We start from the raw sequence: 25,261 nt of genomic DNA on the forward strand, positions 1-25,261 counted from the left end.
GCCAAAATAAACAAGTCAAATCAAGAAGTCTACTTTAAGATGGTAAACATGAGCAAGTGTCTTGATATTTGAACATGCAATGTCAATACTACTATCTTAAATTTGTTTGGCAAATGCTTTATTTCCCCATGATGGTGGATTAACTCACAAGTATAGGTTAAAAAAATTTATGTTTAGATAATAAAAAGTCTATGACATTTCTTGGGCTTTATTAAACTGATATGGGGTGCAGTTAAAAAATTTTACAGCAGAGCCCTTAATATAGGTTAAACCTTATTCCTGCATAATTTTCTTGTTTACATTACAGTGACAGCAAACTCTAAATGGTGATGTTTGTAATATTTGCAGAGATTTGAAATTACTGTAACTCATGTAACATAGTCTGTCACTTCATTAAAGACAAGCATAGAACACATTTAGTGAAAATTAATACATTACTTTTACAGAGAAGGTCATGTTATTGGCCAGAAGTATTAAAAATAATTTTTGTTTGTGAGGTGGGTGAGGGTGGATTTGTTCACAAGTTTTGGTTAAAATTAAATAAATGTTCCTAAAGCCAAGGATGGTTGAAAGTCGACTTGCTATCAAGCTCGTGATTGTGAAAATGACACAATCTACAAGAACATAAAGAATTGACTTTGAAGTATTACAAGTGGTGTTGGAAAGTTTGCTAGATTGCATACCAGTGAGACGAGGTGACCGAGTGGTTAAGGCGATGGACTGCTAATCCATTGTGCTCAGCATGCATGGGTTCGAATCCAATCCTTGTCGTCACAATACTTTTTAGGTAGAAGAGGCATTTTTACAAAAACTGCTACTGACACACAAATGGCTAAAATAAACAAGTCAAATCAAGAAGTCTACTTTAAGATGGTAAACATGAGCAAGTGTCTTGATATTTGAACATGCATTGTCAATACTACTATCTTGAATTTGTTTGGCAAATGCTTTATTTCCCCATGATGGTGGATTAGCTCACAAGTATATGTTAAAATGATTTATGTTTAGATAATTAAAGTCTATGACATTTCTTGGGCTTTATTAAACTGATATGGGGTGCAGTTAAATTTTTTTACAGCAGAGCCCTTAATATAGGTTAAACCTTATTCCTGCATAATTTTCTTGTTTACATTACAGTGACAGCAAACTCTAAATGGTGATGTTTGTAATATTTGCAGAGATTTGAAATTACTGTAACTCATGTAACATAGTCTGTCACTTCCTTAAAGACAAGCATAGAACACATTTAGTGAAAATTAATACATTACTTTTACAGAGAAGGTCATGTTATTGGCCAGAAGTATTAAAAATCATTTTTGTTTGTGAGGTGGGTGATGGTGGATTTGTTCACAAGTTTCGGTTAAAATTAAATAAATGTTCCTAAAGCCAAGGATGGTTGAAAGTCGACTTGCTATCAAGCTCGTGATTGTGAAAATGACACAATCTACAAGAACATAAAGAATTGACTTTGAAGTATAACTAGTGGTGTTGGAATGTTTGCCATATTGCATACCAGTGAGACGAGGTGGCCAAGTGGTTAAGGCGATGGACTGCTAATCCATTGTTCTCTGCACGCATGGGTTCAAATCCCATCCTCGTCGTCACAATGCTTTTTAGGTAGAAGAGGCATTTTTACAAATACTGCTACTGACACACAAATGGCCAAAATAAACAATTCAAATCAAGAAGTCTACTTTAAGATGGTAAACATGAGCAAGTGTCTTGATATTTGAACATGCAATGTCAATACTACTATCTAGAATTTATTTTGCAAATGCTTTATCCCCCATGATGGTGGATTAGCTCACAAGTATAGGTTAAAATGATTTATGTTTAGATAATTTAAAGTCTATGACATTTCTTGGGCTCTGTTAAACTGATATGGGATGCAGTTAAAACATTTTTACAGCAGAGCCCTTAATATAGGTTAAACCTTATTCCTGCATAATTTTCTTGTTTACATTACAGTGACAGCAAACTCTAAATGGTGATGTTTGTAATATTTGCAGAGATTTGAAATTACTGTAACTCATGTAACATAGTCTGTCACTTCATTAAAGACAAGCATAGAACACATTTAGTGAAAATTAATACATTACTTTTACAGAGAAGGTCATGTTATTGGCCAGAAGTATTAAAAATCATTTTTGTTTGTGAGGTGGGTGATGGTGGATTTGTTCACAAGTTTCGGTTAAAATTAAATAAATGTTCCTAAAGCCAAGGATGGTTGAAAGTCGACTTGCTATCAAGCTCGTGATTGTGAAAATGACACAATCTACAAGAACATAAAGAATTGACTTTGAAGTATTACAAGTGGTGTTGGAAAGTTTGCCAGATTGCATACCAGTGAGACGAGGTGGCCGAGTGGTTAAGGCGATGGACTGCTAATCCATTGTGCTCAGCACGCATGGGTTCAAATCCCATCCTAGTCGTCACAATACTTTTTAGGTAGAAGAGGCATTTTTACAAATACTGCTACTGACACACAAATGGCCAAAATAAACAAGTCAAATCAAGAAGTCTACTTTAAGATGGTAAACATGAGCAAGTGTCTTGATATTTGAACATGCATTGTCAATACTACTATCTTGAATTTGTTTGGCAAATGCTTTATTTCCCCATGATGGTGGATTAGCTCACAAGTATAGGTTAAAATGATTTATGTTTAGATAATTAAAGTCTATGACATTTCTTGGGCTTTATTAAACTGATATGGGGTGCAGTAAAATTTTTTACAGCAGAGCCCTTAATATAGGTTAAACCGTATTCCTGCATAATTTTCTTGTTTACATTACAGTGACAGCAAACTCTAAATGGTGATGTTGGTAATATTTGCAGAGATTTGAAATTACTGTAACTCATGTAACATAGTCTGTCACTTCCTTAAAGACAAGCATAGAACACATTTAGTGAAAATTAATACATTACTTTTACAGAGAAGGTCATGTTATTGGCCAGAAGTATTAAAAATCATTTTTGTTTGTGAGGTGGGTGATGGTGGATTTGTTCACAAGTTTCGGTTAAAATTAAATAAATGTTCCTAAAGACAAGGATGGTTGAAAGTCGACTTGCTATCAAGCTCGTGATTGTGAAAATGACACAATCTACAAGAACATAAAGAATTGACTTTGAAGTATAACTAGTGGTGTTGGAATGTTTGCCATATTGCATACCAGTGAGACGAGGTGGCCGAGTGGTTAAGGCGATGGACTGCTAATCCATTGTTCTCTGCACGCATGGGTTCAAATCCCATCCTCGTCGTCACAATGCTTTTTAGGTAGAAGAGGCATTTTTACAAATACTGCTACTGACACACAAATGGCCAAAATAAACAATTCAAATCAAGAAGTCTACTTTAAGATGGTAAACATGAGCAAGTGTCTTGATATTTGAACATGCAATGTCAATACTACTATCTAGAATTTATTTTGCAAATGCTTTATCCCCCATGATGGTGGATTAGCTCACAAGTATAGGTTAAAATGATTTATGTTTAGATAATTTAAAGTCTATGACATTTCTTGGGCTCTGTTAAACTGATATGGGATGCAGTTAAAACATTTTTACAGCAGAGCCCTTAATATAGGTTAAACCTTATTCCTGCATAATTTTCTTGTTTACATTACAGTGACAGCAAACTCTAAATGGTGATGTTTGTAATATTTGCAGAGATTTGAAATTACTGTAACTCATGTAACATAGTCTGTCACTTCATTAAAGACAAGCATAGAACACATTTAGTGAAAATTAATACATTACTTTTACAGAGAAGGTCATGTTATTGGCCAGAAGTATTAAAAATCATTTTTGTTTGTGAGGTGGGTGATGGTGGATTTGTTCACAAGTTTCGGTTAAAATTAAATAAATGTTCCTAAAGCCAAGGATGGTTGAAAGTCGACTTGCTATCAAGCTCGTGATTGTGAAAATGACACAATCTACAAGAACATAAAGAATTGACTTTGAAGTATAACAAGTGGTGTTGGAAATTTTGCCAGACTGCATACCAATGAGACGAGGTGGCCGAGTGGTTAAGGCGATGGACTGCTAATCCATTGTGCTCTGCATGCATGGGTTCAAATCCCATCCTTGTCGTCACAATGCTCTTTAGGTAGAAGAGGCATTTTTACAAATACTGCTTCATAAACCAGCAAGTGAAGCTGACACAAAAATGGCCAAAATAAACAAGTCAAATCAAGAAGTCTACTTTAAGATGGTAAACATGAGCAAGTGTCTTGATATTTGAACATGCATTGTCAATACTACTATCTTAAATTTGTTTGGCAAATGCTTTATTTCCCCATGATGGTGGATTAACTCACAAGTATAGGTTTAATTAATTTATGTTTAGATAATAAAAAGTCTATGACATTTCTTGGGCTTTATTAAACTGATATGGGGTGCAGTTAAAAAAATTTTAACAGCAGAGCCCTTAATATAGGTTAAACCTTATTCCTGCATAATTTTCTTGTTTACATTACAGTGACAGCAAACTCTAAATGGTGATGTTTGTAATATTTGCAGAGATTTGAAATTACTGTAACTCATGTAACATAGTCTGTCACTTCATTAAAGACAAGCATAGAACACATTTAGTGAAAATTAATACATTACTTTTACAGAGAAGGTCATGTTATTGGCCAGAAGTATTAAAAATAATTTTTGTTTGTGAGGTAGGTGATGGTGGATTTGTTCACAAGTTTTGGTTAAAATTAAATAAATGTTCCTAAAGCCAAGGATGGTTGAAAGTCGACTTGCTATCAAGCTCGTGATTGTGAAAATGACACAATCTACAAGAACATAAAGAATTGACTTTGAAGTATTACAAGTGGTGTTGGAAAGTTTGCCAGATTGCATACCAGTGAGACGAGGTGGCCGAGTGGTTATGGCGATAGACTGCTAATCCATTGTGCTCAGCACGCATGGGTTCAAATCCTATCCTAGTCGTCACAATACTTTTTAGGTAGAAGAGGCATTTTTACAAATACTGCTACTGACACACAAATGGCCAAAATAAACAAGTCAAATCAAGAAGTCTACTTTAAGATGGTAAACATGAGCAAGTGTCTTGATATTTGAACATGCAATGTCAATACTACTATCTAGAATTTATTTTGCAAATGCTTTATTCCCCATGATGGTGGATTAGCTCACAAGTATAGGTTAAAATGATTTATGTTTAGATAATTAAAGTCTATGACATTTCTTGGGCTTTGTTAAACTGATATGGGATGCAGTTAAAAAGATTTTACAGCAGCGCCCTTAATATAGGTTAAACCTTATTCCTGCATAATTTTCTTGTTTACATTACAGTGACAGCAAACTCTAAATGGTGATGTTTGTAATATTTGCTGAGATTTGAAATTACTGTAACTCATGTAACATAGTCTGTCACCTCATTAAAGACAAGCATAGAACACATTTAGTGAAAATTAATACATTACTTTTACAGAGAAGGTCATGTTATTGGCCAGAAGTATTAAAAATCATTTTTGTTTGTGAGGTGGGTGATGGTGGATTTGTTCACAAGTTTCGGTTAAAATTAATTAAATGTTCCTAAAGCCAAGGATGGTTGAAAGTCGACTTGCTATCAAGCTCGTGATTGTGAAAATGACACAATCTACAAGAACATAAAGAATTGACTTTGAAGTATAACAAGTGGTGTTTGAAATTTTGCCAGACTGCATACCAGTGAGACGAGGTGGCCGAGTGGTTAAGGCGATGGACTGCTAATCCATTGTGCTCTGCACGCATGGGTTCAAATCCCATCCTTGTCGTCACAATGCTCTTTAGGTAGAAGAGGCATTTTTACAAATACTGCTTCATAAACCAGCAAGTGAAGCTGACACAAAAATGGCCAAAATAAACAAGTCAAATCAAGAAGTCTACTTTAAGATGGTAAACATGAGCAAGTGTCTTGATATTTGAACATGCATTGTTAATACTACTATCTTGAATTTGTTTGGCAAATGCTTTATTTCCCCATGATGGTGGATTAGCTCACAAGTATAGGTTAAAATGATTTATGTTTAGATAATTAAAGTCTATGACATTTCTTGGGCTTTATTAAACTGATATGGGGTGCAGTTAAAAATTTTTTACAGCAGAGCCCTTAATATAGGTTAAACCTTATTCCTGCATAATTTTCTTGTTTACATTACAGTGACAGCAAACTCTAAATGGTGATGTTTGTAATATTTGCAGAGATTTGAAATTACTGTAACTCATGTAACATAGTCTGTCACTTCCTTAAAGACAAGCATAGAACACATTTAGTGAAAATTAATACATTACTTTTACAGAGAAGGTCATGTTATTGGCCAGAAGTATTAAAAATCATTTTTGTTTGTGAGGTGGGTGATGGTGGATTTGTTCACAAGTTTCGGTTAAAATTAAATAAATGTTCCTAAAGCCAAGGATGGTTGAAAGTCGACTTGCTATCAAGCTCGTGATTGTGAAAATGACACAATCTACAAGAACATAAAGAATTGACTTTGAAGTATAACTAGTGGTGTTGGAATGTTTGCCATATTGCATACCAGTGAGATGAGGTGGCCGAGTGGTTAAGGCGATGGACTGCTAATCCATTGTGCTCTGCACGAATGGGTTCAAATCCCATCCTCGTCGTCACAATGCTTTTTAGGTAGAAGAGGCATTTTTACAAATATTTGTGTGTCATTTTCACTGACACACAAATGGCCAAAATAAACAAGTCAAATCAAAAAGTCTACTTTAAGATGGTAAACATGAGCAAGTGTCTTGATATTTGAACATGCAATGTCAATACTACTATCTAGAATTTATTTTGCAAATGCTTTAACCCCCATGATGGTGGATTAGCTCACAAGTATAGGTTAAAATGATTTATGTTTAGATAATTTAAAGTCTATGACATTTCTTGGGCTTTGTTAAACTGATATGGGATGCAGTTAAAACATTTTTACAGCAGAGCCCTTAATATAGGTTAAACCTTATTCCTGCATAATTTTCTTGTTTACATTACAGAGACAGCAAACTCTAAATGGTGATGTTTGTAATATTTGCAGAGATTTGAAATTACTGTAACTCATGTAACATAGACTGTCACTTCATTAAAGACAAGCATAGAACACATTTAGTGAAAATTAATACATTACTTTTACAGAGAAGGTCATGTTATTGGCCAGAAGTATTAAAAATCATTTTTGTTTGTGAGGTGGGTGATGGTGGATTTGTTCACAAGTTTTGGTTAAAATTAAATAAATGTTCCTAAAGCCAAGGATGGTTGAAAGTCGACTTGCTATCAAGCTCGTGATTGTGAAAATGACACAATCTACAAGAACATAAAGAATTGACTTTGAAGTATAACAAGTGCTGTTGGAAATTTGGCCAGCCTACATACCAGTGAGACGAGGTTGCCGAGTGGTTAAGGCGATGGACTGGTAATCCATTGTGCTCTGCACGCATGGGTTCAAATCCCATCCTTGTCGTCACAATGCTCTTTAGGTAGAAGAGGCATTTTTACAAATACTGCTTCATAAACCAGCAAGTGAAGCTGACACAAAAATGGCCAAAATAAACAAGTCAAATCAAGAAGTCTACTTTAAGATGGTAAACATGAGCAAGTGTCTTGATATTTGAACATGCATTGTCAATACTACTATCTTAAATTTGTTTGGCAAATGCTTTATTTCCCCATGATGGTGGATTAACTCACAAGTATAGGTTAAAATAATTTATGTTTAGATAATAAAAAGTCTTTGACATTTCTTGGGCTTTATTAAACTGATATGGGGTGCAGTTAAAATTTTTTACAGCAGAGCCCTTAATATAGGTTAAAACTTATTCCTGCATAATTTTCTTGTTTACATTACAGTGACAGCAAACTCTAAATGGTGATGTTTGTAATATTTGCAGAGATTTGAAATTACTGTAACTCATGTAACATAGTCTGTCACTTCCTTAAAGACAAGCATAGAACACATTTAGTGAAAATTAATACATTACTTTTACAGAGAAGGTCATGTTATTGGCCAGAAGTATTAAAAATCATTTTTGTTTGTGAGGTGGGTGATGGTGGATTTGTTCACAAGTTTCGGTTAAAATTAAATAAATGTTCCTAAAGCCAAGGATGGTTGAAAGTCGACTTGCTATCAAGCTCGTGATTGTGAAAATGACACAATCTACAAGAACATAAAGAATTGACTTTGAAGTATTACAAGTGGTGTTGGAAAGTTTGCCAGATTGTATACCAGTGAGACGAGGTGGCCGAGTGGTTATGGCGATAGACTGCTAATCCATTGTGCTCAGCACGCATGGGTTCAAATCCCATCCTAGTCGTCACAATACTTTTTAGCTAGAAGAGGCATTTTTACAAATACTGCTACTGACACACAAATGGCCAAAATAAACAAGTCAAATCAAGAAGTCTACTTTAAGATGGTAAACATGAGCAAGTGTCTTGATATTTGAACATGCAATGTCAATACTACTATCTTGAATTTGTTTGGCAAATGCTTTAACCCCCATGATGGTGGATTAGCTCACAAGTATAGGTTAAAATTATTTATGTTTAGATAATTTAAAGTCTATAACATTTCTTGGGCTTTGTTAAACTGATATGGGATGCAGTTAAAACATTTTTACAGCAGAGCCCTTAATATAGGTTAAACCTTATTCCTGCATAATTTTCTTGTTTACATTACAGTGACAGCAAACTCTAAATGGTGATGTTTGTAATATTTGCAGAGATTTGAAATTACTGTAACTCATGTAACATAGTCTGTCACTTCCTTAAAGACAAGCATAGAACACATTTAGTGAAAATTAATACATTACTTTTACAGAGAAGGTCATGTTATTGGCCAGAAGTATTAAAAAATCATTTTTGTTTGTGAGGTGGGTGATGGTGGATTTGTTTACAAGTTTCGGTTAAAATTAAATAAATGTTCCTAAAGCCAAGGATGGTTGAAAGTCGACTTGCTATCAAGCTCGTGATTGTGAAAATGACACAATCTACAAGAACATAAAGAATTGACTTTGAAGTATTACAAGTGGTGTTGGAAAGTATGCTAGATTGCATACCAGTGAGACGAGGTGACCGAGTGGTTAAGGCGATGGACTACTAATCCATTGTGCTCAGCACGCATGGGTTCGAATCCCATCCTTGTCGTCACAAAACTTTTTAGGTAGAAGAGGCATTTTTACAAATACTGCTACTGACACACAAATGGCCAAAATAAACAAGTCAAATCAAGAAGTCTACTTTAAGATGGTAAACATGAGCAAGTGTCTTGATATTTGAACATGCAATGTCAATACTACTATCTAGAATTTATTTTGCAAATGCTTTATTCCCCATGATGGTGGATTAGCTCACAAGTATAGGTTAAAATGATTTATGTTTAGATAATTAAAGTCTATGACATTTCTTGGGCTTTGTTAAACTGATATGGGATGCAGTTAAAACATTTTTACAGCAGCGCCCTTAATATAGGTTAAACCTTATTCCTGCATAATTTTCTTGTTTACATTACAGTGACAGCAAATTCTAAATGGTGATGTTTGTAATATTTGCTGAGATTTGAAATTACTGTAACTCATGTAACATAGTCTGTCACCTCATTAAAGACAAGCATAGAACACATTTAGTGAAAATTAATACATTACTTTTACAGAGAAGGTCATGTTATTGGCCAGAAGTATTAAAAATCATTTTTGTTTGTGAGGTGGGTGATGGTGGATTTGTTCACAAGTTTCGGTTAAAATTAAATAAATGGTCCTAAAGCCAAGGATGGTTGAAAGTCGACTTGCTATCAAGCTCGTGATTGTGAAAATGACACAATCTACAAGAACATAAAGAATTGACTTTGAAGTATAACAAGTGGTGTTGGAAATTTTGCCAGACTGCATACCAGTGAGACGAGGTGGCCGAGTGGTTAAGGCGATGGACTGCTAATCCATTGTGCTCTGCACGCATGGGTTCAAGTCACATCCTCGTCGTCACAATGCTCTTTCGGTAGAAGAGGCATTTTTACAAATACTGCATCATAAACCAGCCAGTGAAGCTGACACAAAAATGGCCAAAATAAACAAGTCAAATCAAGAAGTCTACTTTAAGATGGTAAACATGAGCAAGTGTCTTGATATTTGAACATGCATTGTCAATACTACTATCTTGAATTTGTTTGGCAAATGCTTTATTTCCCCGCGATGGTGGATTAACTCACAAGTATAGGTTAAAATAATTTATGTTTAGATAATTAAAGTCTATGACATTTCTTGGGCTTTATTAAACTGATATGGGGTGCAGTTAAATTTTTTTACAGCAGAGCCCTTAATATAGGTTAAACCTTATTCCTGCATAATTTTCTTGTTTACATTACAGTGACAGCAAACTCTAAATGGTGATGTTTGTAATATTTGCAGAGATTTGAAATTACTGTAACTCATGTAACATAGTCTGTCACTTCATTAAAGACAAGCATAGAACACATTTAGTGAAAATTAATACATTACTTTTACAGAGAAGGTCATTTTATTGGCCAGAAGTATTAAAAATCATTTTTGTTTGTGAGGTGGGTGATGGTGGATTTGTTCACAAGTTTCGGTTAAAATTAAATAAATGTTCCTAAAGCCAAGGATGGTTGAAAGTCGACTTGCTATCAAGCTCGTGATTGTGAAAATGACACAATCTACAAGAACATAAAGAATTGACTTTGAAGTATAACAAGTGGTGTTGGAAAGTTTGCCAGATTGCATACCAGTGAGACGAGGTGGCCGAGTGGTTAAGGCGATGGACTGCTAATCCATTGTGCTCATCCTCGTCGTCACAATGCTTTTTAGGTAGAAGAGGCATTTTTACAAATACTGCTACTGACACACAAATGGCCAAAATAAACAAGTCAAATCAAGAAGTCTACTTTAAGATGGTAAACATGAGCAAGTGTCTTGATATTTGAACATGCAATGTCAATACTACTATCTAGAATTTATTTTGCAAATGCTTTATTCCCCATGATGGTGGATTAGCTCACAAGTATAGGTTAAAATTATTTATGTTTAGATAATTAAAGTCTATGACATTTCTTGGGCTTTGTTAAACTGATATGGGATGCAATTAATTTTTTTTTACAGCAGAGCCCTTAATATAGGTTAAACCTTATTCCTGCATAATTTTCTTGTTTACATTACAGTGACAGCCAACTCTAAATGGTGATGTTTGTAATATTTGCAGCGATTTGAAATTACTGTAACTCATGTAACATAGTCTGTCACTTCATTAAAGACAAGCATAGAACACATTTAGTGAAAATTAATACATTACTTTTACAGAGAAGGTCATGTTATTGGCCAGAAGTATTAAAAATCATTTTTGTTTGTGAGGTGGGTGATGGTGGATTTGTTCACAAGTTTTGGTTAAAATTAAATAAATGTTCCTAAAGCCAAGGATGGTTGAAAGTCGACTTGCTATCAAGCTCGTGATTGTGAAAATGACACAATCTACAAGAACATAAAGAATTGACTTTGAAGTATAACTAGTGGTGTTGGAATGTTTGCCAGATTGCATACCAGTGAGACGAGGTGGCCGAGTGGTTAAGGCGATGGACTGCTAATCCATTGTGCTCTGCACGCATTGGTTCAAATCCCATCCTCGTCGTCACAATGCTTTTTAGGTAGAAGAGGCATTTTTACAAATACTGCTACTGACACACAAATGGCCAAAATAAACAAGTCAAATCAAGAAGTCTACTTTAAGATGGTAAACATGAGCAAGTGTCTTGATATTTGAACATGCAATGTCAATACTACTATCTAGAATTTATTTTGCAAATGCTTTATCCCCCATGATGGTGGATTAGCTCACAAGTATAGGTTAAAATGATTTATGTTTAGATAATTAAAGTCTATGACATTTCTTGGGCTTTGTTAAACTGATATGGGATGCAGTTAAAATGTTTTTACAGCAGAGCCCTTAATATAGGTTAAACCTTATTCCTGCATAATTTTCTTGTTTACATTACAGTGACAGCAAACTCTAAATGGTGATGTTTGTAATATTTGCTGAGATTTGAAATTACTGTAACTCATGTACCATAGTCTGTCACCTCATTAAAGACAAGCATAGAACACATTTAGTGAAAATTAATACATTACTTTTACAGAGAAGGTCATGTTATTGGCCAGAAGTATTAAAAATCATTTTTGTTTGTGAGGTGGGTGATGGTGGATTTGTTAACAAGTTTCGGTTAAAATTAAATAAATGTTCCTAAAGCCAAGGATGGTTGAAAGTCGACTTGCTATCAAGCTCGTGATTGTGAAAATGACACAATCTACAAGAACATAAAGAATTGACTTTGAAGTATAACAAGTGGTGTTGGAAAGTTTGCCAGATTGCATACCAGTGAGACGAGGTGGTCGAGTGGTTAAGGTGATGGGCTGCTAATCGATTGTGCTCTGCACGCATGGGTTCAAATCCCATCCTCGTCGTCACAATGCTCTTTCGGTAGAAGAGGCATTTTTACAAATACTGCATCATAAACCAGCAAGTGAAGCTGACACAAAAATGGCCAAAATAAACAAGTCAAATCAAGAAGTCTACTTTAAGATGGTAAACATGAGCAAGTGTCTTGATATTTAAACATGCTTTGTCAATACTACTATCTTGAATTTGTTTGGCAAATGCTTTATTTCCCCATGATGGTGGATTAACTCACAAGTATAGGTTAAAATAATTTATGTTAGATAATTAAAGTCTATGACATTTCTTGGGCTTTATTAAACTGATATGGGGTGCAGTTAAAATTTTTTACAGCAGAGCCCTTAATATAGGTTAAACCTTATTCCTGCATAATTTTCTTGTTTACATTACAGTGACAGCAAACTCTAAATGGTGATGTTTGTAATATTTGCAGAGATTTGAAATTACTGTAACTCATGTAACAATAGTCTGTCACTTCCTTAAAGACAAGCATAGAACACATTTAGTGAAAATTAATACATTACTTTTACAGAGAAGGTCATGTTATTGGCCAGAAGTATTAAAAATCATATTTGTTTGTGAGGTGGATGATGGTGGATTTGTTCACAAGTATCGGTTAAAATTAAATAAATGTTCCTAAAGCCAAGGATGGTTGAAAGTCGACTTACTATCTAGCTCGTGATTGTGAAAATGACACAATCTACAAGAACATAAAGAATTGACTTTGAAGTATAACAAATGGTGTTGGAAATTTTGCTGGACTGCATACCAGTGAGACGAGGTGGCCGAGTGGTTAAGGCGATGGATTGCTAATCCATTATGCTCTGCACGCATGGGTTCAATTCCCATCCTTGTCGTCACAATGCTATTTAGGTAGAAGAGGCATTTTTACAAATACTGCTTCATAAACCAGCAAGTGAAGCTGACACAAAAATGGCCAAAATAAACAAGTCAAATCAAGAAGTCTACTTTAAGATGGTAAACATGAGCAAGTGTCTTGATATTTGAACATGCATCGTCAATACTACTATCTTGAATTTGTTTGGCAAATGCTTTATTTCCCCATGATGGTGGATAAACTCACAAGTATAGGTTAAAATAATTTATGTTTAGATAATTAAAGTCTATGACATTTCTTGGGCTTTATTAAACTGATATGGGGTGCAGTTAAAATGTTTTACAGCAGAGCCCTTAATATAGGTTAAACCTTATTCCTGCATAATTTTCTTGTTTACATTACAGTGACAGCAAACTCTAAATGGTGATGTTTGTAATATTTGCAGAGATTTGAAATTACTGTAACTCATGTAACATAGTCTGTCACTTCATTAAAGACAAGCATAGAACACATTTATTGAAAATTAATACATTACTTTTACAGAGAAGGTCATGTTATTGGCCAGAAGTATTAAAAATCATTTTTGTTTGTGAAGTGGATGATGGTGGATTTGTTCACAAGTATCGGTTAAAATTAAATAAATGTTCCTAAAGCCAAGGATGGTTGAAAGTCGACTTACTATCAAGCTGGCGATTGTGAAAATGACACAATCTACAAGAACATAAAGAATTGACTTTGAAGTATAACTAGTGGTGTTGGAATGTTTGCCATATTGCATACCAGTGAGACGAGGTGGCCGAGTGGTTAAGGCGATGGACTGCTAATCCATTGTGCTCTGCACGCATGGGTTCAAATCCCATCCTCGTCGTCACAATGCTTTTTAGGTAGAAGAGGCATTTTTACAAATACTGCTACTGACACACAAATGGGCAAAATAAACAAGTCAAATCAAGAAGTCTACTTTAAGATGGTAAACATGAGCAAGTGTCTTGATATTTGAACATGCAATGTCAATACTACTATCTAGAATTTATTTTGCAAATGCTTTATCCCCCATGATGGTGGATTAGCTCACAAGTATAGGTTAAAATGATTTATGTTTAGATAATTTAAAGTCTATGACATTTCTTGGGCTTTGTTAAACTGATATGGGATGCAGTTAAAACATTTTTACAGCAGAGCCCTTAATATAGGTTAAACCTTATTCCTGCATAATTTTCTTGTTTACATTACAGTGACAGCAAACTCTAAATGGTGATGTTTGTAATATTTGCAGAGATTTGAAATTACTGTAACTCATGTAACATAGTCTGTCACTTCATTAAAGACAAGCATAGAACACATTTAGTGAAAATTAATTCATTACTTTTACAGAGAAGGTCATGTTATTGGCCAGAAGTATTAAAAATCATTTTTGTTTGTGAAGTGGATGATGGTGGATTTGATCTCAAGTATCGGTTAAAATTAAATAAATGTTCCTAAAGCCAAGGATGGTTGAAAGTCGACTTACTATCAAGCTGGCGATTGTGAAAATGACACAATCTACAAGAACATAAAGAATTGACTTTGAAGTATAAGTAGTGGTGTTGGAAAGTTTGCCAGAGTGCATACCAGTGAGACGAGGTGGCCGAGTGGTTAAGGCTATGGACTGCTAATCCATTGTGCTCATCCTCGTCGTCACAATGCTTTTTAGGTAGAAGAGGCATTTTTACAAATACTGCTACTGACACACAAATGGCCAAAATAAACAAGTCAAATCAAGAAGTCTACTTTAAGATGGTAAACATGAGCAAGTGTCTTGATATTTGAACATGCAATGTCAATACTACTATCTAGAATTTATTTTGCAAATGCTTTATTCCCCATGATGGTGGATTAGCTCACAAGTATAGGTTAAAATGATTTATGTTTAGATAATTAAAGTCTATGACATTTCTTGGGCTTTGTTAAACTGATATGGGATGCAGTTAAAAAATGTTTACAGCAGAGCCCTTAATATAGGTTAAACCTTATTCCTGCATAATTTTCTTGTTTACATTACACTGACAGCAAACTCTAAATGGTGATGTTTGTAATATTTGCTGAGATTTGAAATTACTGTAACTTATGTAACATAGTCTGTCACTTCCTTAAAGACAAGCAAAGAACACATTTAGTGAAAATTAATACATTATTTTTACAGAGAAGGTCATGTTATTGGCCAGAAGTATTAAAAATCATTTTTGTTTGTGAGATGGGTGATGATGGATTTGTTCACAAGTTTCGGTTAAAATTAAATAAATGTTCCTAAAGCCAAGGATGGTTGAAAGTCGACTTGCTATCAAGCTCGTGATTGTGAAAATGACACAATCTACAAAAACATAAAGAATTGACTTTGAAGTATAACTAGTGGTGTTGGAATGTTTGCCATATTGCATACCAGTGAGACGAGGTGGCCGAGTGGTTAAGGCGATGGACTGCTAATCCATTGTGCTCTGCACGCGCGGGTTCAAATCCCATCCTTGTCGTCACAATGCTCTTTAGGTAGAAGAGGCATTTTTACAAATACTGCTTTATAAACCAGCAAGTGAAGCTGACACAAAAATGGCCAAAATAAACAAGTCAAATCAAGAAGTCTACTTTAAGATGGTAAACATGAGCAAGTGTCTTGATATTTGAACATGCATTGTCAATACTACTATCTTGAATTTGTTTGGCAAATGCTTTATTTCCCCATGATGGTGGATTAACTCACAAGTATAGGTTAAAATAATTTATGTTTAGATAATTAAAGTCTATGACATTTCTTGGGCTTTATTAAACTGATATGGGGTGCAGTTAAAATGTTTTACAGCAGAGCCCTTAATATAGGTTAAACCTTATTCCTGCATAATTTTCTTGTTTACATTACACTGACAGCAAACTCTAAATGGTGATGTTTGTAATATTTGCAGAGATTTGAAATTACTGTAACTCATGTAACATAGTCTGTCACTTCATTAAAGACAAGCATAGAACACATTTAGTGAAAATTAATACATTACTTTTACAGAGAAGGTCATGTTATTGGTCAGAAGTATTAAAAATCATTTTTGTTTGTGAAGTGGATGATGGTGGATTTGTTCACAAGTATCGGTTAAAATTAAATAAATGTTCCTAAAGCCAAGGATGGTTGAAAGTCGACTTACTATCAAGCTGGCGATTGTGAAAATGACACAATCTACAAGAACATAAAGAATTGACTTTGAAGTATAACTAGTGGTGTTGGAATGTTTGCCAGATTGCATACCAGTGAGACGAGGTGGCCGAGTGGTTAAGGGGATGGACTGCTAATCCATTGTGCTCTGCACGCATGGGTTCAAATCCCATCCTCGTCGTCACAATGCTTTTTAGGTAGAAGAGGCATTTTTACAAATACTGCTACTGACACACAAATGGCCAAAATAAACAAGTCAAATCAAGAAGTCTACTTTAAGATGGTAAACATGAGCAAGTGTCTTGATATTTGAACATGCAATGTCAATACTACTATCTAGAATTTATTTTGCAAATGCTTTATTCCCCATGATGGTGGATTAGCTCACAAGTATAGGTTAAAATGATTTATGTTTAGATAATTAAAGTCTATGACATTTCTTGGGCTTTGTTAAACTGATATGGGATGCAGTTAAAAAATTTTTACAGCAGAGCCCTTAATATAGGTTAAACCTTATTCCTGCATAATTTTCTTGTTTACATTACACTGACAGCAAACTCTAAATGGTGATGTTTGTAATATTTGCAGAGATTTGAAATTACTGTAACTCATGTAACATAGTCTGTCACTTCATTAAAGACAAGCATAGAACACATTTAGTGAAAATTAATACATTACTTTTACAGAGAAGGTCATGTTATTGGTCAGAAGTATTAAAAATCATTTTTGTTTGTGAAGTGGATGATGGTGGATTTGTTCACAAGTATCGGTTAAAATTAAATAAATGTTCCTAAAGCCAAGGATGGTTGAAAGTCGACTTACTATCAAGCTGGCGATTGTGAAAATGACACAATCTACAAGAACATAAAGAATTGACTTTGAAGTATAACTAGTGGTGTTGGAATGTTTGCCAGATTGCATACCCGTGAGACGAGGTGGCTGAGTGGTTAACGCGATGGACTGCTAATCCATTGTGCTCTGCACGCATGGGTTCAAATCCCATCCTCGTCGTCACAATGCTTTTTAGGTAGAAGAGGCATTTTTACAAATACTGCTACTGACACACAAATGGCCAAAATAAACAAGTCAAATCAAGAAGTCTACTTTAAGATGGTAAACATGAGCAAGTGTCTTGATATTTGAACATGCAATGTCAATACTACTATCTAGAATTTATTTTGCAAATGCTTTATCCCCCATGATGGTGGATTAGCTCACAAGTATAGGTTAAATGATTTATGTTTAGATAATTTAAAGTCTATGACATTTCTTGGGCTTTGTTAAACTGATATGGGATGCAGTTAAAACATTTTTACAGCAGAGCCCTTAATATAGGTTAAACCTTATTCCTGCATAATTTTCTTGTTTACATTACAGTGACAGCAAACTCTAAATGGTGATGTTTGTAATATTTGCAGAGATTTGAAATTACTGTAACTCATGTAACATAGTCTGTCACTTCATTAAAGACAAGCATAGAACACATTTAGTGAAAATTAATTCATTACTTTTACAGAGAAGGTCATGTTATTGGCCAGAAGTATTAAAAATCATTTTTGTTTGTGAAGTGGATGATGGTGGATTTGATCACAAGTATCGGTTAAAATTAAATAAATGTTCCTAAAGCCAAGGATGGTTGAAAGTCGACTTGCTATCAAGCTGGCGATTGTGAAAATGACACAATCTACAAGAACATAAAGAATTGACTTTGAAGTATAAGTAGTGGTGTTGGAAAGTTTGCCAGAGTGCATACCAGTGAGACGAGGTGGCCGAGTGGTTAAGGCTATGGACTGCTAATCCATTGTGCTCATCCTCGTCGTCACAATGCTTTTTAGGTAGAAGAGGCATTTTTACAAATACTGCTACTGACACACAAATGGCCAAAATAAACAAGTCAAATCAAGAAGTCTACTTTAAGATGGTAAACATGAGCAAGTGTCTTGATATTTGAACATGCATTGTCAATACTACTATCTTAAATTTGTTTGGCAAATGCTTTATTTCCCCATGATGGTGGATTAACTCACAAGTATAGGTTAAAATAATTTATGTTTAGATAATAAAAAGTCTATGACATTTCTTGGGCTTTATTAAACTGATATAGGGTGCAGTTAAACATTTTTACAGCAGAGCCCTTAATATAGGTTAAACCTTATTCCTGCATAATTTTCTTGTTTACATTACAGTGACAGCAAACTCTAAATGGTGATGTTTGTAATATTTGCAGAGATTTGAAATTACTGTAACTCATGTAACATAGTCTGTCACTTCCTTAAAGACAAGCATAGAACACATTTAGTGAAAATTAATACATTACTTTTACAGAGAAGGTCATGTTATTGGCCAGAAGTATTAAAAATCATTTTTGTTTGTGAGATGGGTGATGATGGATTTGTTCACAAGTTTCGGTTAAAATTAAATAAATGTTCCTAAAGCCAAGGATGGTTGAAAGTCGACTTACTATCAAGCTCGTGATTGTGAAAATGACACAATCTACAAGAACATAAAGAATTGACTTTGAAGTATAACTAGTGGTGTTGGAATGTTTGCCATATTGCATACCAGTGCGACGAGGTGGCCGAGTGGTTAAGGCGATGGACTGCTAATCCATTGTGCTCTGCACGCATGGGTTCAAATCCCATCCTTGTCGTCACAATGCTCTTTAGGTAGAAGAGGCATTTTTACAAATACTGCTTCATAAACCAGCAAGTGAAGCTGACACAAAAATGGCCAAAATAAACAAGTCAAATCAAGAAGTCTACTTTAAGATGGTAAACATGAGCAAGTGTCTTGATATTTGAACATGCATTGTCAATACTACTATCTTGAATTTGTTTGGCAAATGCTTTATTTCCCCATGATGGTGGATTAACTCTCAAGTATAGGTTAAAATAATTTATGTTTAGATAATTAAAGTCTATGACATTTCTTGGGCTTTATTAAACTGATATGGGGTGCAGTTAAAAATTTTTACAGCAGAGCCCTTAATATAGGTTAAACCTTATTCCTGCATAATTTTCTTGTTTACATTACAGTGACAGCAAACTCTAAATGGTGATGTTTGTAATATTTGCAGAGATTTGAAATTACTGTAACTCATGTAACATAGTCTGTCACTTCATTAAAGACAAGCATAGAACACATTTAGTGAAAATTAATACATTACTTTTACAGAGAAGGTCATGTTATTGGCCAGAAGTATTAAAAATCATTTTTGTTTGTGAGGTGGGTGATGGTGGATTTGTTCACAAGTTTAGGTTAAAATTAAATAAATGTTCCTAAAGCCAAGGATGGTTGAAAGTCGACTTGCTATCAAGCTCGTCATTGTGAAAATGACACAATCTACAAGAACATAAAGAATTGACTTTGAAGTATTACAAGTGGTGTTCGAAAGTTTGCCAGATTGCATGCCAGTGAGACGAGGTGGCCGAGTGGTTAAGGCGATGGACTGCTAATCCATTGTGCTTAGCACGCATGGGTTCAAATCCCATCCTAGTCGTCACAATACTTTTTAGGTAGAAGAGGCATTTTTACAAATACTGCTACTGACACACAAATGGCCAAAATAAACAAGTCAAATCAAGAAGTCTACTTTAAGATGGTAAACATGAGCAAGTGTCTTGATATTTGAACATGCAATGTCAATACTACTATCTAGAATTTATTTGGCAAATGCTTTATTCCCCATGATGGTGGATTAGCTCACAAGGATAGGTTAAAATGATTTATGTTTAGATAATTACAGTCTATGACATTTCTTGGGCTTTGTTAAACTGATATGGGATGCAGTTAAAATTTTTTTACAGCAGAGCCCTTAATATAGGTTAAACCTTATTCCTGCATAATTTTCTTGTTTACATTACAGTGACAGCAAACTCTAAATGGTGATGTTTGTAATATTTGCTGAGATTTGAAATTACTGAAACTCATGTAACATAGTCTGTCACCTCATTAAAGACAAGCATAGAACACATTTAGTGAAAATTAATACATTACTTTTACAGAGAAGGTCATGTTATTGGCCAGAAGTATTAAAAATCATTTTTGTTTGTGAGGTGGATGATGGTGAATTTGTTCACAAGTTTCGGTTAAAATTAAATAAATGTTCCTAAAGCCAAGGATGGTTGAAAGTCGACTTGCTATCAAGCTCGTGATTGTGAAAATGACACAATCTACAAGAACATAAAGAATTGACTTTGAAGTATAACTAGTGGTGATGGAATGTTTGCCAGATTGCATTCGAGTGAGACGAGGTGGCCGAGTGGTTAAGGCCGATGGACTGCTAATCCATTGTGCTCTGCACGCATGGGTTCAAATCCCATCCCAATGCTTTTTAGGTAGAAGAGGCATTTTTACAAATACTGCTACTGACACACAAATGGCCAAAATAAACAAGTCAAATCAAGAAGTCTACTTTAAGATGGTAAACATGAGCAAGTGTCTTGATATTTGAACATGCAATGTCAATACTACTATCTAGAATTTATTTTGCAAATGCTTTATCCCCCATGATGGTGGATTAGCTCACAAGTATAGGTTAAAATAATTTATGTTTAGATAATTTAAAGTCTATGACATTTCTTGGGCTTTGTTAAACTGATATGGGATGCAGTTAAAACATTTTTACAGCAGAGCCCTTAATATAGGGTAAACCTTATTCCTGCATAATTTTCTTGTTTACATTACAGTGACAGCAAACTCTAAATGGTGATGTTTGTAATATTTGCAGAGATTTGAAATTACTGTAACTCATGTAACATAGTCTGTCACTTCATTAAAGACAAGCATAGAACACATTTAGTGAAAATTAATTCATTACTTTTACAGAGAAGGTCATGTTATTGGCCAGAAGTATTAAAAATCATTTTTGTTTGTGAAGTGGATGATGGTGGATTTGATCACAAGTATCGGTTAAAATTAAATAAATGTTCCTAAAGCCAAGGATGGTTGAAAGTCGACTTGCTATCAAGCTGGCGATTGTGAAAATGACACAATCTACAAGAACATAAAGAATTGACTTTGAAGTATTACAAGTGGTGTTGGAAAGTTTGCTAGGTTGCATACCAGTGAGACGAGGTGGCCGAGTGGTTAAGGCGATGGGCTGCTAATCCATTGTGCTCAGCACGCATGGGTTCAAATCCCATCCTTGTCGTCACAATACTTTTTAGGTAGAAGAGGCATTTTTACAAATACTGCTACTGACACACAAATGGCCAAAATAAACAAGTCAAATCAAGAAGTCTACTTTAAGATGGTAAACATGAGCAAGTGTCTTGGTATTTGAACATGCAATGTCAATACTACTACCTAGAATTTATTTTGCAAATGCTTTATTCCCCATGATGGTAGATTAGCTCACAAGTATAGGTTAAAATGATTTATGTTTAGATAATTTAAAGTCTATGACATTTCTTGGGCTTTGTTAAACTGATATGGGATGCAGTTAAAACATTTTTACAGCAGAGCCCTTAATATAGGGTAAACCTTATTCCTGCATAATTTTCTTGTTTACATTACAGTGACAGCAAACTCTAAATGGTGATGTTTGTAATATTTGCAGAGATTTGAAATTACTGTAACTCATGTAACATAGTCTGTCACTTCATTAAAGACAAGCATAGAACACATTTTAGTGAAAATTAATACATTACTTTTACAGAGAAGGTCATGTTATTGGCCAGAAGTATGAAAAATCATTTTTGTTTGTGAAGTGGATGATGGTGGATTTGATCACAAGTATCGGTTAAAATTAAATAAATGTTCCTAAAGCCAAGGATGGTTGAAAGTCGACTTACTATCAAGCTGGCGATTGTGAAAATGACACAATCTACAAGAACATAAAGAATTGACTTTGAAGTATAAGTAGTGGTGTTGGAAAGTTTGCCAGAGTGCATACCAGTGAGACGAGGTGGCCGAGTGGTTAAGGCGATGGACTGCTAATCCATTGTGCTCATCCTCATCGTCACAATGCTTTTTAGGTAGAAGAGGCATTTTTACAAATACTGCTACTGACACACAAATGGCCAAAATAAACAAGTCAAATCAAGAAGTCTACTTTAAGATGGTAAACATGAGCAAGTGTCTTGATATTTGAACATGCAATGTCAATAATACTATCTAGAATTTATTTTGCAAATGCTTTATTCCCCATGATGGTGGATTAGCTCACAAGTATAGGTTAAAATGATTTATGTTTAGATAATTAAAGTCTATGACATTTCTTGGGCTTTGTTAAACTGATATGGGATGCAGTTAAAAAAAATTTACAGCAGAGCCCTTAATATAGGTTAAACCTTATTCCTGCATAATTTTCTTGTTTACATTACAGTGACAGCAAACTCTAAATGGTGATGTTTGTAATATTTGCAGAGATTTGAAATTACTGTAACTCATGTAACATAGTCTGTCACTTCATTAAAGACAAGCATAGAACACATTTAGTGAAAATTAATACATTACTTTTACAGAGAAGGTCATGTTATTGGCCAGAAGTATTAAAAATCATTTTTGTTTGTGAGGTGGGTGATGGTGGATTTGTTCACAAGTTTTGGTTAAAATTAAATAAATGTTCCTAAAGCCAAGGATGGTTGAAAGTCGACTTGCTATCAAGCTCGTGATTGTGAAAATGACACAATCTGCAAGAACATAAAGAATTGACTTTGAAGTATTACAAGTGGTGTTGGAAAGTTTGCTAGGTTGCATACCAGTGAGACGAGGTGGCCGAGTGGTTAAGGCGATGGGCTGCTAATCCATTGTGCTCAGCACGCATGGGTTCAAATCCAATCCTTGTCGTCACAATACTTTTTAGGTAGAAGAGGCATTTTTACAAATACTGCTACTGAGACACAAATGGCCAAAATAAACAAGTCAAATCAAGAAGTCTACTTTAAGATGGTAAACATGAGCAAGTGTCTTGGTATTTGAACATGCAATGTCAATACTACTATCTAGAATTTATTTTGCAAATGCTTTATTCCCCATGATGGTGGATTAGCTCACAAGTATAGGTTAAAATGATTTATGTTTAGATAATTAAAGTCTATGACATTTCTTGGGCTTTGTTAAACTGATATGGGATGCAGTTAAAAAAAATTTACAGCAGAGCCCTTAATATAGGTTAAACCTTATTCCTGCATAATTTTCTTGTTTACATTACAGTGACAGCAAACTCTAAATGGTGATGTTTGTAATATTTGCTGAGATTTGAAATTACTGTAACTCATGTAACATAGTCTGTCACCTCATTAAAGACAAGCATAGAACACATTTAGTGAAAATTAATACATTACTTTTACAGAGAAGGTCATGTTATTGGCCAGAAGTATTAAAAATCATTTTTGTTTGTGAGGTGGGTGATGGTGGATTTGTTCACAAGTTTCGGTTAAAATTAAATAAATGTTCCTAAAGCCAAGGATGGTTGAAAGTCGACTTGCTATCAAGCTCGTGATTGTGAAAATGACACAATCTACAAGAACATAAAGAATTGACTTTGAAGTATAACTAGTGGTGTTGGAATGTTTGCCAAATTGCATACCAGTGAGACGAGGTGGCCGAGTGGTTAAGGCGATGGACTGTTAATCCATTGTGCTCAGCACGCATGGGTTCAAATCCCATCCTAGTCGTCACAATACTTTTTAGGTAGAAGAGGCATTTTTACAAATACTGCTACTGACACACAAATGGCCAAAATAAACAAGTCAAATCAAGAAGTCTACTTTAAGATGGTAAACATGAGCAAGTGTCTTGATATTTGAACATGCAATGTCAATACTACTACCTAGAATTTATTTTGCAAATGCTTTATTCCCCATGATGGTGGATTAGCTCACAAGTATAGGTTAAAATGATTTATGTTTAGATAATTAAAGTCTATGACATTTCTTGGGCTTTCTTAAACTGATATGGGATGCAGTTAAAAATTTTTTACAGCAGAGCCCTTAATATAAGTTAAACCTTATTCCTGCATAATTTTCTTGTTTACATTACAGTGACAGCAAACTCTAAATGGTGATGTTTGTAATATTTGCTGAGATTTGAAATTACTGTAACTCATGTAACATAGTCTGTCACCTCATTAAAGACACGCATAGAACACATTTAGTGAAAATTAATACATTACTTTTACAGAAAAGGTCATGTTATTGGCCAGAAGTATAAAAAATAATTTTTGTTTGTGAGGTGGGTGATGGTGGATTTGTTCACAAGTTTCGGTTAAAATTAAATAAATGTTCCTAAAGCCAAGGATGGTTGAAAGTCGACTTGCTATCAAGCTCGTGATTGTGAAAATGACACAATCTACAAGAACATAAAGAATTGACTTTGAAGTATAACAAGTGGTGTTGGAAAGTTTGCCAGATTGCATACCAGTGAGACGAGGTGGCCGAGTGGTTAAGGCGATGGGCTGCTAAACCATTGTGCTCTGCATGCATGGGTTCAAATCCCATCCTCGTCGTCACAATGCTCTTTCGGTAGAAGAGGCATTTTTACAAATACTGCATCATAAACCAGCAAGTGAAGCTGACACAAAAATGGCCAAAATAAACAAGTCAAATCAAGAAGTCTACTTTAAGATGGTAAACATGAGCAAGTGTCTTAATATTTGAACATGCATTGTCAATACTACTATCTTGAATTTGTTTGGCAAATGCTTTATTTCCCCATGATGGTGTATTAACTCACAAGTATAGGTTAAAATAATTTATGTTAGATAATTAAAGTCTATGACATTTCTTGGGCTTTATTAAACTGATATGGGGTGCAGTTAAAATTTTTTACAGCAGAGCCCTTAATA

General features: G+C 34.6%; 25 non-coding genes across 25 annotated transcripts; all 25 read left to right on the top strand.

Moving 5' to 3' along the window:
- The first annotated feature begins 689 nt into the window (after positions 1-689).
- Positions 690-771, top strand: TRNAS-GCU (transfer RNA serine (anticodon GCU)). Its single transcript has one exon. It is a non-coding gene; the product is annotated as a tRNA-Ser (tRNA).
- Positions 772-1,519: 748 nt separating this feature from the next.
- Positions 1,520-1,601, top strand: TRNAS-GCU (transfer RNA serine (anticodon GCU)). The gene has a single exon. It is a non-coding gene; the product is annotated as a tRNA-Ser (tRNA).
- A 749-nt stretch (positions 1,602-2,350) lies between these two features.
- Positions 2,351-2,432, top strand: TRNAS-GCU (transfer RNA serine (anticodon GCU)). Its single transcript has one exon. It is a non-coding gene; the product is annotated as a tRNA-Ser (tRNA).
- A 747-nt stretch (positions 2,433-3,179) lies between these two features.
- TRNAS-GCU (transfer RNA serine (anticodon GCU)) lies at positions 3,180-3,261 on the top strand. Its single transcript has one exon. It is a non-coding gene; the product is annotated as a tRNA-Ser (tRNA).
- Positions 3,262-4,010: 749 nt separating this feature from the next.
- On the top strand, positions 4,011-4,092 carry TRNAS-GCU (transfer RNA serine (anticodon GCU)). Its single transcript has one exon. It is a non-coding gene; the product is annotated as a tRNA-Ser (tRNA).
- A 770-nt stretch (positions 4,093-4,862) lies between these two features.
- Positions 4,863-4,944, top strand: TRNAS-GCU (transfer RNA serine (anticodon GCU)). The gene has a single exon. It is a non-coding gene; the product is annotated as a tRNA-Ser (tRNA).
- Positions 4,945-5,692: 748 nt separating this feature from the next.
- TRNAS-GCU (transfer RNA serine (anticodon GCU)) lies at positions 5,693-5,774 on the top strand. Its single transcript has one exon. It is a non-coding gene; the product is annotated as a tRNA-Ser (tRNA).
- Positions 5,775-6,542: 768 nt separating this feature from the next.
- On the top strand, positions 6,543-6,624 carry TRNAS-GCU (transfer RNA serine (anticodon GCU)). Its single transcript has one exon. It is a non-coding gene; the product is annotated as a tRNA-Ser (tRNA).
- A 760-nt stretch (positions 6,625-7,384) lies between these two features.
- Positions 7,385-7,466, top strand: TRNAT-GGU (transfer RNA threonine (anticodon GGU)). Its single transcript has one exon. It is a non-coding gene; the product is annotated as a tRNA-Thr (tRNA).
- Positions 7,467-8,234: 768 nt separating this feature from the next.
- Positions 8,235-8,316, top strand: TRNAS-GCU (transfer RNA serine (anticodon GCU)). The gene has a single exon. It is a non-coding gene; the product is annotated as a tRNA-Ser (tRNA).
- Positions 8,317-9,066: 750 nt separating this feature from the next.
- Positions 9,067-9,148, top strand: TRNAS-ACU (transfer RNA serine (anticodon ACU)). The gene has a single exon. It is a non-coding gene; the product is annotated as a tRNA-Ser (tRNA).
- Positions 9,149-9,896: 748 nt separating this feature from the next.
- On the top strand, positions 9,897-9,978 carry TRNAS-GCU (transfer RNA serine (anticodon GCU)). Its single transcript has one exon. It is a non-coding gene; the product is annotated as a tRNA-Ser (tRNA).
- Positions 9,979-11,553: 1,575 nt separating this feature from the next.
- TRNAS-GCU (transfer RNA serine (anticodon GCU)) lies at positions 11,554-11,635 on the top strand. Its single transcript has one exon. It is a non-coding gene; the product is annotated as a tRNA-Ser (tRNA).
- A 748-nt stretch (positions 11,636-12,383) lies between these two features.
- TRNAS-GCU (transfer RNA serine (anticodon GCU)) lies at positions 12,384-12,465 on the top strand. Its single transcript has one exon. It is a non-coding gene; the product is annotated as a tRNA-Ser (tRNA).
- A 767-nt stretch (positions 12,466-13,232) lies between these two features.
- Positions 13,233-13,314, top strand: TRNAS-GCU (transfer RNA serine (anticodon GCU)). The gene has a single exon. It is a non-coding gene; the product is annotated as a tRNA-Ser (tRNA).
- A 767-nt stretch (positions 13,315-14,081) lies between these two features.
- TRNAS-GCU (transfer RNA serine (anticodon GCU)) lies at positions 14,082-14,163 on the top strand. Its single transcript has one exon. It is a non-coding gene; the product is annotated as a tRNA-Ser (tRNA).
- A 1,557-nt stretch (positions 14,164-15,720) lies between these two features.
- On the top strand, positions 15,721-15,802 carry TRNAS-GCU (transfer RNA serine (anticodon GCU)). The gene has a single exon. It is a non-coding gene; the product is annotated as a tRNA-Ser (tRNA).
- Positions 15,803-16,569: 767 nt separating this feature from the next.
- Positions 16,570-16,651, top strand: TRNAS-GCU (transfer RNA serine (anticodon GCU)). Its single transcript has one exon. It is a non-coding gene; the product is annotated as a tRNA-Ser (tRNA).
- Positions 16,652-17,399: 748 nt separating this feature from the next.
- TRNAS-GCU (transfer RNA serine (anticodon GCU)) lies at positions 17,400-17,481 on the top strand. Its single transcript has one exon. It is a non-coding gene; the product is annotated as a tRNA-Ser (tRNA).
- Positions 17,482-19,038: 1,557 nt separating this feature from the next.
- On the top strand, positions 19,039-19,120 carry TRNAS-GCU (transfer RNA serine (anticodon GCU)). The gene has a single exon. It is a non-coding gene; the product is annotated as a tRNA-Ser (tRNA).
- Positions 19,121-19,887: 767 nt separating this feature from the next.
- On the top strand, positions 19,888-19,969 carry TRNAS-GCU (transfer RNA serine (anticodon GCU)). Its single transcript has one exon. It is a non-coding gene; the product is annotated as a tRNA-Ser (tRNA).
- Positions 19,970-21,540: 1,571 nt separating this feature from the next.
- Positions 21,541-21,622, top strand: TRNAS-GCU (transfer RNA serine (anticodon GCU)). Its single transcript has one exon. It is a non-coding gene; the product is annotated as a tRNA-Ser (tRNA).
- A 1,558-nt stretch (positions 21,623-23,180) lies between these two features.
- Positions 23,181-23,262, top strand: TRNAS-GCU (transfer RNA serine (anticodon GCU)). Its single transcript has one exon. It is a non-coding gene; the product is annotated as a tRNA-Ser (tRNA).
- A 748-nt stretch (positions 23,263-24,010) lies between these two features.
- TRNAN-GUU (transfer RNA asparagine (anticodon GUU)) lies at positions 24,011-24,092 on the top strand. The gene has a single exon. It is a non-coding gene; the product is annotated as a tRNA-Asn (tRNA).
- A 748-nt stretch (positions 24,093-24,840) lies between these two features.
- Positions 24,841-24,922, top strand: TRNAS-GCU (transfer RNA serine (anticodon GCU)). Its single transcript has one exon. It is a non-coding gene; the product is annotated as a tRNA-Ser (tRNA).
- The last annotated feature ends 339 nt before the right edge of the window (positions 24,923-25,261 follow it).

Source organism: Pseudophryne corroboree, chromosome 11, assembly GCF_028390025.1.
Source record: "Pseudophryne corroboree isolate aPseCor3 chromosome 11, aPseCor3.hap2, whole genome shotgun sequence".
Taxonomy (NCBI): Eukaryota; Metazoa; Chordata; class Amphibia; order Anura; family Myobatrachidae; genus Pseudophryne; species Pseudophryne corroboree.